Source organism: Eptatretus burgeri, unplaced genomic scaffold (genome assembly GCF_056783735.1).
Source record: "Eptatretus burgeri isolate ZD-2024b unplaced genomic scaffold, Ebu_testis_v1 Ebu_testis_scaffold_1545, whole genome shotgun sequence".
Taxonomy (NCBI): Eukaryota; Metazoa; Chordata; class Myxini; order Myxiniformes; family Myxinidae; genus Eptatretus; species Eptatretus burgeri.
The window spans coordinates 1,360-9,000 of NW_028223494.1; the positions used below are offsets into that span (position 1 = coordinate 1,360).

Here is a 7,641-nt window from a genome sequence, read left to right on the forward strand (position 1 = left end):
CATCTTGATTCTTTTCTTTCTTTTTCATTGACTTGATGAGTAGGTGTTCAATTAGAATATTAACAGTTCATTGATTAGATAAGTAGGTGTTCAATTAGGATTCTTTCTTTCTTTTCATTGATTAGATGAGTAGGTGTTCAATTAGAATATATTAACAGTTTATTGATTAGGTGTTCATATGGATTCTTTCTTTCTGTACATTAACTTGGTGTTCATCTTGATTCTTTTCTTTCTGTTCATTAACTAGGTGTTCAATTAGAATATATTAACAGTTCATTGATTAGAATATTTCTTTCTGTACATTAACTAGGTGTTCATCTTGATTTTTAGCTGTTCATTAACTAGGTGTTCATCTTGATTTTTAGCTGTTCATTGAGTAGGTGTTCATCTTGATTCTTTTCTTTCTGTACATTAACTTGGTGTTCATCTTGATTCTTTTCTTTCTTTTTCATTGACTTGATGAGTAGGTGTTCAATTAGAATATTAACAGTTCATTGATTAGATAAGTAGGTGTTCAATTAGGATTCTTTCTTTCTTTTCATCGAATAGATGAGTAGGTGTTCAATTAGAATATATTAACAGTTCATTGATTAGATGAGTAGGTGTTCAATTAGAATATATTAACAGTTCATTGAGTAGGTGTTCAATTAGAATATATTAACAGTTCATTGATTAGATGAGTAGGTGTTCAATTAGAATATATTAACAGTTCATTGATTAGAATATTTCTTTCTGTACATTAACTAGGTGTTCATCTTGATTCTTTTCTTTCTGTTCATTGAGTAGGTGTTCAATTAGAATATATTAACAGTTCATTGAGTAGGTGTTCAATTAGAATATATTAACAGTTCATTGAGTAGGTGTTCAATTAGGATTCTTTCTTTCTTTTTCATTGACTTGGTGTTCAATTAGGATTCTTTCTTTCTTTTCATTGATTAGATGAGTAGATGTTCAATTAGAATATATTAACAGTTCATTGAGTAGGTGTTCAATTAGAATATATTAACAGTTCATTGATTAGATAAGTAGATGTTCAATTGTGATTCTTTCTTTCTGTTCATTGAGTAGGTGTTCAATTAGAATATATTAACAGTTCATTGATTAGAATATATCTTTTTCATTGAGTCGATAAGTAGGTGTTCAATTAGAATATATTAACAGTTCATTGATTAGAATATTTCTTTCTGTACATTAACTAGGTGTTCATCTTGATTCTTTTCTTTCTGTTCATTGAGTAGGTGTTCAATTAGAATATATTAACAGTTCATTGAGTAGGTGTTCAATTAGAATATATTAACAGTTCATTGATTAGATGAGTAGGTGTTCAATTAGAATATTAACAGTTCATTGAGTAGGTGTTCAATTAGGATTCTTTCTTTCTTTTTCATTGACTTGGTGTTCAATTAGGATTCTTTCTTTCTTTTCATTGATTAGATGAGTAGATGTTCAATTAGGATTCTTTCTTTCTTTTCATTGAGTAGGTGTTCAATTAGAATATTAACAGTTCATTAACTAGGTGTTCATATGGATTCTTTCTTTCTTTTTCATTGAGTAGGTGTTCATATGGATTCTTTCTTTCTGTTCATTAACTAGGTGTTCATCTTGATTCTTTTCTTTCTTTTTCATTGACTTGATTAGTAGGTGTTCATCTTGATTCTTTTCTTTCTTTTTTCATTGACTTGATTTTTAGCTGTTCATTAACTAGGTGTTCATCTTGATTCTTTTCTTTCTGTACATTAACTAGGTGTTCATATGGATTCTTTCTTTCTGTTCATTAACTAGGTGTTCATCTTGATTTTTAGCTGTTCATTAACTAGGTGTTCATCTTGATTCTTTTCTTTCTTTTTCATTGACTTGATTAGTAGGTGTTCATCTTGATTCTTTTTTTTCTTTTCATTGACTTGATTAGTAGGTGTTCATCTTGATTCTTTTTCCTTTTCATTGACTTGATTAGTAGGTGTTCATCTTGATTCTTTTCTTTCTGTTCATTGAGTAGGTGTTCAATTGGAATATATTAACAGTTTATTGATTAGGTGTTCAATTAGGATTCTTTCTTTCTTTTCATTGACTTGGTGTTCATATGGATTCTTTCTTTCTGTACATTAACTAGGTGTTCATATGGATTCTTTCTTTCTGTTCATTAACTAGGTGTTCATCTTGATTCTTTTCTTTCTTTTTCATTGACTTGATTTTTAGCTGTTCATTGAGTAGGTGTTCATATGGATTCTTTCTTTCTGTACATTAACTAGGTGTTCAATTGGAATATATTAACAGTTTATTGATTAGGTGTTCAATTAGAATATATTAACAGTTTATTGAGTAGATGTTCAATTGTGATTCTTTCTTTCTTTTCATTGATTAGATGAGTAGATGTTCAATTAGGATTCTTTCTTTCTGTACATTGATTAGAATATTTCTTTTTCATTGAGTAGGTGTTCATATGGATTCTTTCTGTACATTAACTAGGTGTTTAATTAGAATATATTAACAGTTCATTAACTAGGTGTTCAATTGGAATATTAACAGTTTATTGATTAGATTATTTCTTTTTCATTGGGTAGGTGTTCATATGGATTCTTTCTTTCTGTTCATTAACAAGGTGTTCATCTTGATTCTTTTCTTTCTTTTTCATTGACTTGATGGGTAGGTGTTCAATTAGAATATTAACAGTTCATTGAGTAGGTGTTCAATTAGGATTCTTTCTTTCTTTTCATTGATTAGAATATTAACAGTTCATTGAGTAGGTGTTCAATTAGAATATTAACAGTTCATTGAGTAGGTGTTCAATTAGAATATTAACAGTTCATTGAGTAGGTGTTCAATTAGAATATTAACAGTTCATTGAGTGGATGTTCAATTGTGATTCTTTCTTTCTTTTCATTGACTTGATTTTTAGCTGTTCATTGACTAGGTGTTCAATTAGAATATTTCTTTTTGAAAAGGGTTTTACTGAACGATGGACGAAAGAACTTTTTAAAATTGTTGATGTAATAGATACAGTTCCTTGGACTTATAAAATATATGATTTGGAAGGGGAAGAGATTTTAGGTTCATTTTATTCACAGGAATTACAAAAGACAAAACTAAGCAGATAATACACCTTTGTGGACACTAGAGGGACAAGTCCGAGGTGTATAACAGTATATAATGTGTGTCAAGGGGGACGTTCTTAGATCTGTGAACCCCAAACACAGAATCCTCAACTGAATAGTCAAGGCTTAACTTTTGTTTGTGTGTGTGTGTGCAATGGGAGCAATAGGTTGGCGCTTCACTCCCTCCTACTATACACCGTTGTGGACACTCGAGGGCCAAGTCCGAGGTGTATAACAGTATATAATGTGTGTCAAGGGGGACGTTCTTAGATCTGTGAACCCCAAACACAGAATCCTCAACTGAATAGTCAAGGCTTAACTTTTGTTTGTTGATGTGTATGTGTGTGTGTCCCAACCCTCACATTCAAAATCTCAACCCCAACCCTCACATTCAAAATCTCAACCCCAACTCAATCCTCGCCCAACACAGTCTTTTTCAAAATGAGATTTCCACCTATATATATATATATATTTTACGTTTTTTTTTTTTTTTCTCTTCTTCCAATTCTGTCTTTTAAGGCTTTCAGGTTTGATGACGTAGAAAGGGGGAGTAAGCCTGCACTTTCTTCCCAGAACTTTCTTGATCTTGCTCCCATCAAGCACCATCCAACAAAGAACTACATCGATAGGTTTAGATCCCAAAGAGTGATAGCAACTCCAAAAGTCTCCAAAATATAAATAAATAAAATAATAATAATAATAAATAAATAAATAAATAAATAAAAGCCCCCAAAAAAGTTTCAAGTGTCCAACATAAACCCAACTTTCCAAGTCTTCAAGGTATAACCACATTCCCGTTGAGTTTCCAAGATATGTATCACATTGTGAGTTATCAATCCAGAACCCACATTTCAAGTATTCAAAGTAAAACCAACTTACAAAGTCTCTTAAGGATAACTCATTTACTGATTTTTTCAAAATTTGTGAGTCTCCAAGGTAGGCCCCATATTTAGAACCATCTTGGCAGAACCCTTTTCCTGAGTCTCCAAGGTAGTTATTTAAACCATCAAGGCAGAACTCATTTACTGATTTTTTCAAAATTTGTGAGTCTCCAAGGTAGGCCCTATATTTAGAACCATCTTGGCAGAACCCTTTTCCTGAGTCTCCAAGGTAGTTATTTAAACCATCAAGGCAGAACTCATTTACTGACTTTTTCAAAATTTGTGAGTCTCCAAGGTAGGCCCCATATTTAGAACCATCTTGGCAGAACCCTTTTCCTGAGTCTCCAAGGTAGTTATTTAAACCATCAAGGCAGAACTCATTTACTGATTTTTTCAAAATTTGTGAGTCTCCAAGGTAGGCCCCATATTTAGAACCATCTTGGCAGAACCCTTTTCCTGAGTCTCCAAGGTAGTTATTTAAACCATCAAGGCAGAACTCATTTACTGATTTTTTCAAAATTTGTGAGTCTCCAAGGTAAAACTTGTATTCTGGCTCATCAAGGTATAACTTATTCAGTGGGTATTGTCTTGATAACTCACAATGAGTACTATTGCTGTAAAACTCTTTTTCAGGATTTTGTTGGTCTCCAAGGTATAACTCTTTGGTTGGGTCATCAAGGACGAACTCGTTCTGTGGGTCTTGGTCGCTCATAAGGTCTTCAACCAAGCCAACAATTTCGCCCCAAGTTGTAGCAAAAGCAGTATTTTCATTTCGTATTTCAGACACAATTTCCTGTGAGAGAAAATAATAATGTATTAATTAAGTTATTTAATTATTAAATGAGTATGCTTCAATCAAAGTTTGAAAATAGGAAAATAAAAAATCTTACCTCAATAGATAAGAGGTTTGAATCCAGTTCATCAACTTGAAGGTTTAGTTCCATAGAAGACAGAGAGTTCCAAGGAACACCAAAGTCATCCCACTCAAGGTCTTCAACCAAGCCAACAATTTCCCCCAAAGTTGTAGCAAAAGCAGTATTTTCATTTCGTATTTCAGACACAATTTCCTGTGAGAGAAAATAATAATGTATTAATTAAGTTATTTAATTATTAAATGAGTATGCTTCAATCAAAGTTTGAAAATAGGAAAATAAAAAATCTTACCTCAATAGATAAGAGGTTTGAATCCAGTTCATCAACTTGAAGGTTTAGTTCCATAGAAGACAGACAGTTCGAGACAAGCACACAGAACACCATTGCCAGCAAGAACAAATGTTTAAAATGGAGCCTGGGTTTGAAGCTTTTATAGAGAAAGACTGGTGGGTGTGGTTTCCTTTGGAAATTCCCTGGGCAAGCCTAGGCAAGCCTTCATTGGGAAATTTTTCAAAACCATAACATCCTGTAATTTTCTAGTGATTTCTTTGTGAGTCAGAGATGAACTGGAAATGATGTAAGAGTGGGCGGGGCTTAGCAAAAGTAGGCGGAGCTTAGGAAAAGTGGGCGTGGCTTAGAAAAATACCTTATGAAAAGTGGGCGGAGCTTAGCAAAAGTGGGCGGGGCTTAGGAAAAGTGGGCGTGGCTTAGAAAAAAACCTCATGAAAAGTGGGCGGAGCTTAGCAAAAGTGGGCGGGGCTTAGGAAAAGTGGGCGTGGCTTAGAAAAAATACCTTATGAAAAGTGGGCGGAGCTTAGCAAAAGTGGGCGGGGCTTAGCAAAAGTGGGCGGGGCTTAAAGAAAAGTGGGCGGGGCTTATTGAATACCTTGTGGGGAGTGGGCGGGGCTTAACAAAAGTGGGCGGGGCTTAAAGAAAAGTGGGCGGGGCTTAACAAAAAATAACCTGTGGCTCAGGAGGTGGTCAAACAAGAGCATTAAGAGAAGTTTATCATTTCGTAATGGCACAAATGGGGTATCTTAAAAAATATAAAGATTCAAATGTTTTGTTTGTCAATATTTTAGATGGGGATTATTGTGCAAAGAAAATTAAACTATTGAAGGAATTTGAGAATGAACAAATCTTTATAGGTTCAATGAGTGAGTTGTTCAACCCCCAGGTGTTCAATTCAATGAGGTTCAACCTCCAGGTTAAAAGGGGAGACAAATAAATATACCTTGGGATAAAAAGGGGATTTATTTTTAGGGAAAAAAAATATAAATCGCTGAAAATCCCCCATTCATTTACATGGGGAAAAGTGAGCCAGAATCAGTATTCTTACCCTACTAACCACTTACGTCGCGCCTTCGTGACGTACGGGACACCAGAAGAGCTTGCGTCGGATGGGGGACCGGAGTTCACCTCCACCGAGACCAGGTCATATCCGTCATATCCGCACAGCCGACACCTGGGCAGAACACACCAAATGCCTTCCGCCACTTGCTGTAGGGGACCTAGTCCGCGTACAGAACCAGACAGGATTCCACCCAAAAAAAATGGGACAAGACAGGCAGTATCGTGGAGGTACGCCAACACGACCAATATGTGATCAAGATCGACGGCTCGGGCAGAGTCACACTTCGGAACAGGAAATTCCTGCGCAAGTTTAGCCCAGTTCGCAATGACCAGCTGCCACCCCGGTCTATCTATGATGATCTAGCAACCCGCATCACTGTACCTGCACCCGTTGTAACACCGCAACTGCCTGACCTCGACAGCGAACCCGTGACATCTGCGACGCCAACGGGGCCCACGCCGGCACTGACATCAGTATGCACACCCCGGCGCAAGACGACACCCGTTTCAGACACGCCAGCAGCACCAGGACGAGGCACACCGAGGCGCGCGATCCTTCAGACACCACCATCGGCCCCTGAAACCCCGAGAGCCCCATCCCCACTGGGGCCCGATGTGACACCACCAGCACCAGCAATAGGTCAACGCCGATCCACCAGAGCGACCAGCGTGCCTGCCTGGCACAAGGACTACTGCATGGAATAGTCACACGATGGGCGATATAAACTTTTGTTCATTCATTAAACTTAATATTTTCTCAGCCTTTATCTATTAACATAATAAAGACTCGGAGGGAGATAGAGAACATTGTACTTTACGGTACTTCTACATATCGACGGTCCCCTGTGCCAGTGCGCATGCGCAGCCTGAGCCGGAGCCAGGGATGTTGTGGGCGTTTCAACCTGTTCAATACTTGTTTGATTATTGTCGTTCCACGCTAATAAAGTGGTCGAACAAATTGAACTCTGTTCTTATTTAATATTGATGAAGAAGAAGAATGAATGAATTGTTCCTGATAGACTGATTTTTTTTTATTCAAGTGCAGCCTGTGCCTGCTTCGGGATGAATCATTTTCTGGCAGTGTGGCTGTGCCGCTGATGCAGTTCCCTGTTACCAATAAGCTGGTACTCATTTTGCCGACCTCAGAAAGATGACAGGCTGAGTGAGCCCACATGGTGTTAATTCAACAGCACAACAGGGGATAAAGACACTAAGATCTTAAGCCAGCCACCTTAACCGTTAAGCCAACACCATGATTCCTGATGGAGTAATAAGCAGAGTAAGTCATTTGAAAATACAATTTGGAAGCATTTTATTTTTTATGTTATCAAGAGATTTTAGGGAAGAGAAAGGTTTTATGAAGTGAAGATTGAGTTTGGGGATATTGAAAATAATAAGGGATCTGGAAATGAGTCACTGAGCATTGAGATAAGAGTTTGGTA

General features: G+C 36.5%; 1 long non-coding RNA gene across 1 annotated transcript; it reads right to left on the minus strand.

The window, feature by feature from the left end:
- Positions 1-3,038: 3,038 nt before the first annotated feature.
- Positions 3,039-5,686, minus strand: LOC147006860 (uncharacterized). The gene is made up of 3 exons (XR_015054562.1): positions 5,138-5,686; positions 4,864-5,040; positions 3,039-4,766 (listed from the first exon to the last, which is right to left on the minus strand). It is a non-coding gene; the product is annotated as an uncharacterized LOC147006860 (long non-coding RNA).
- Between the last annotated feature and the right edge of the window lie 1,955 nt (positions 5,687-7,641).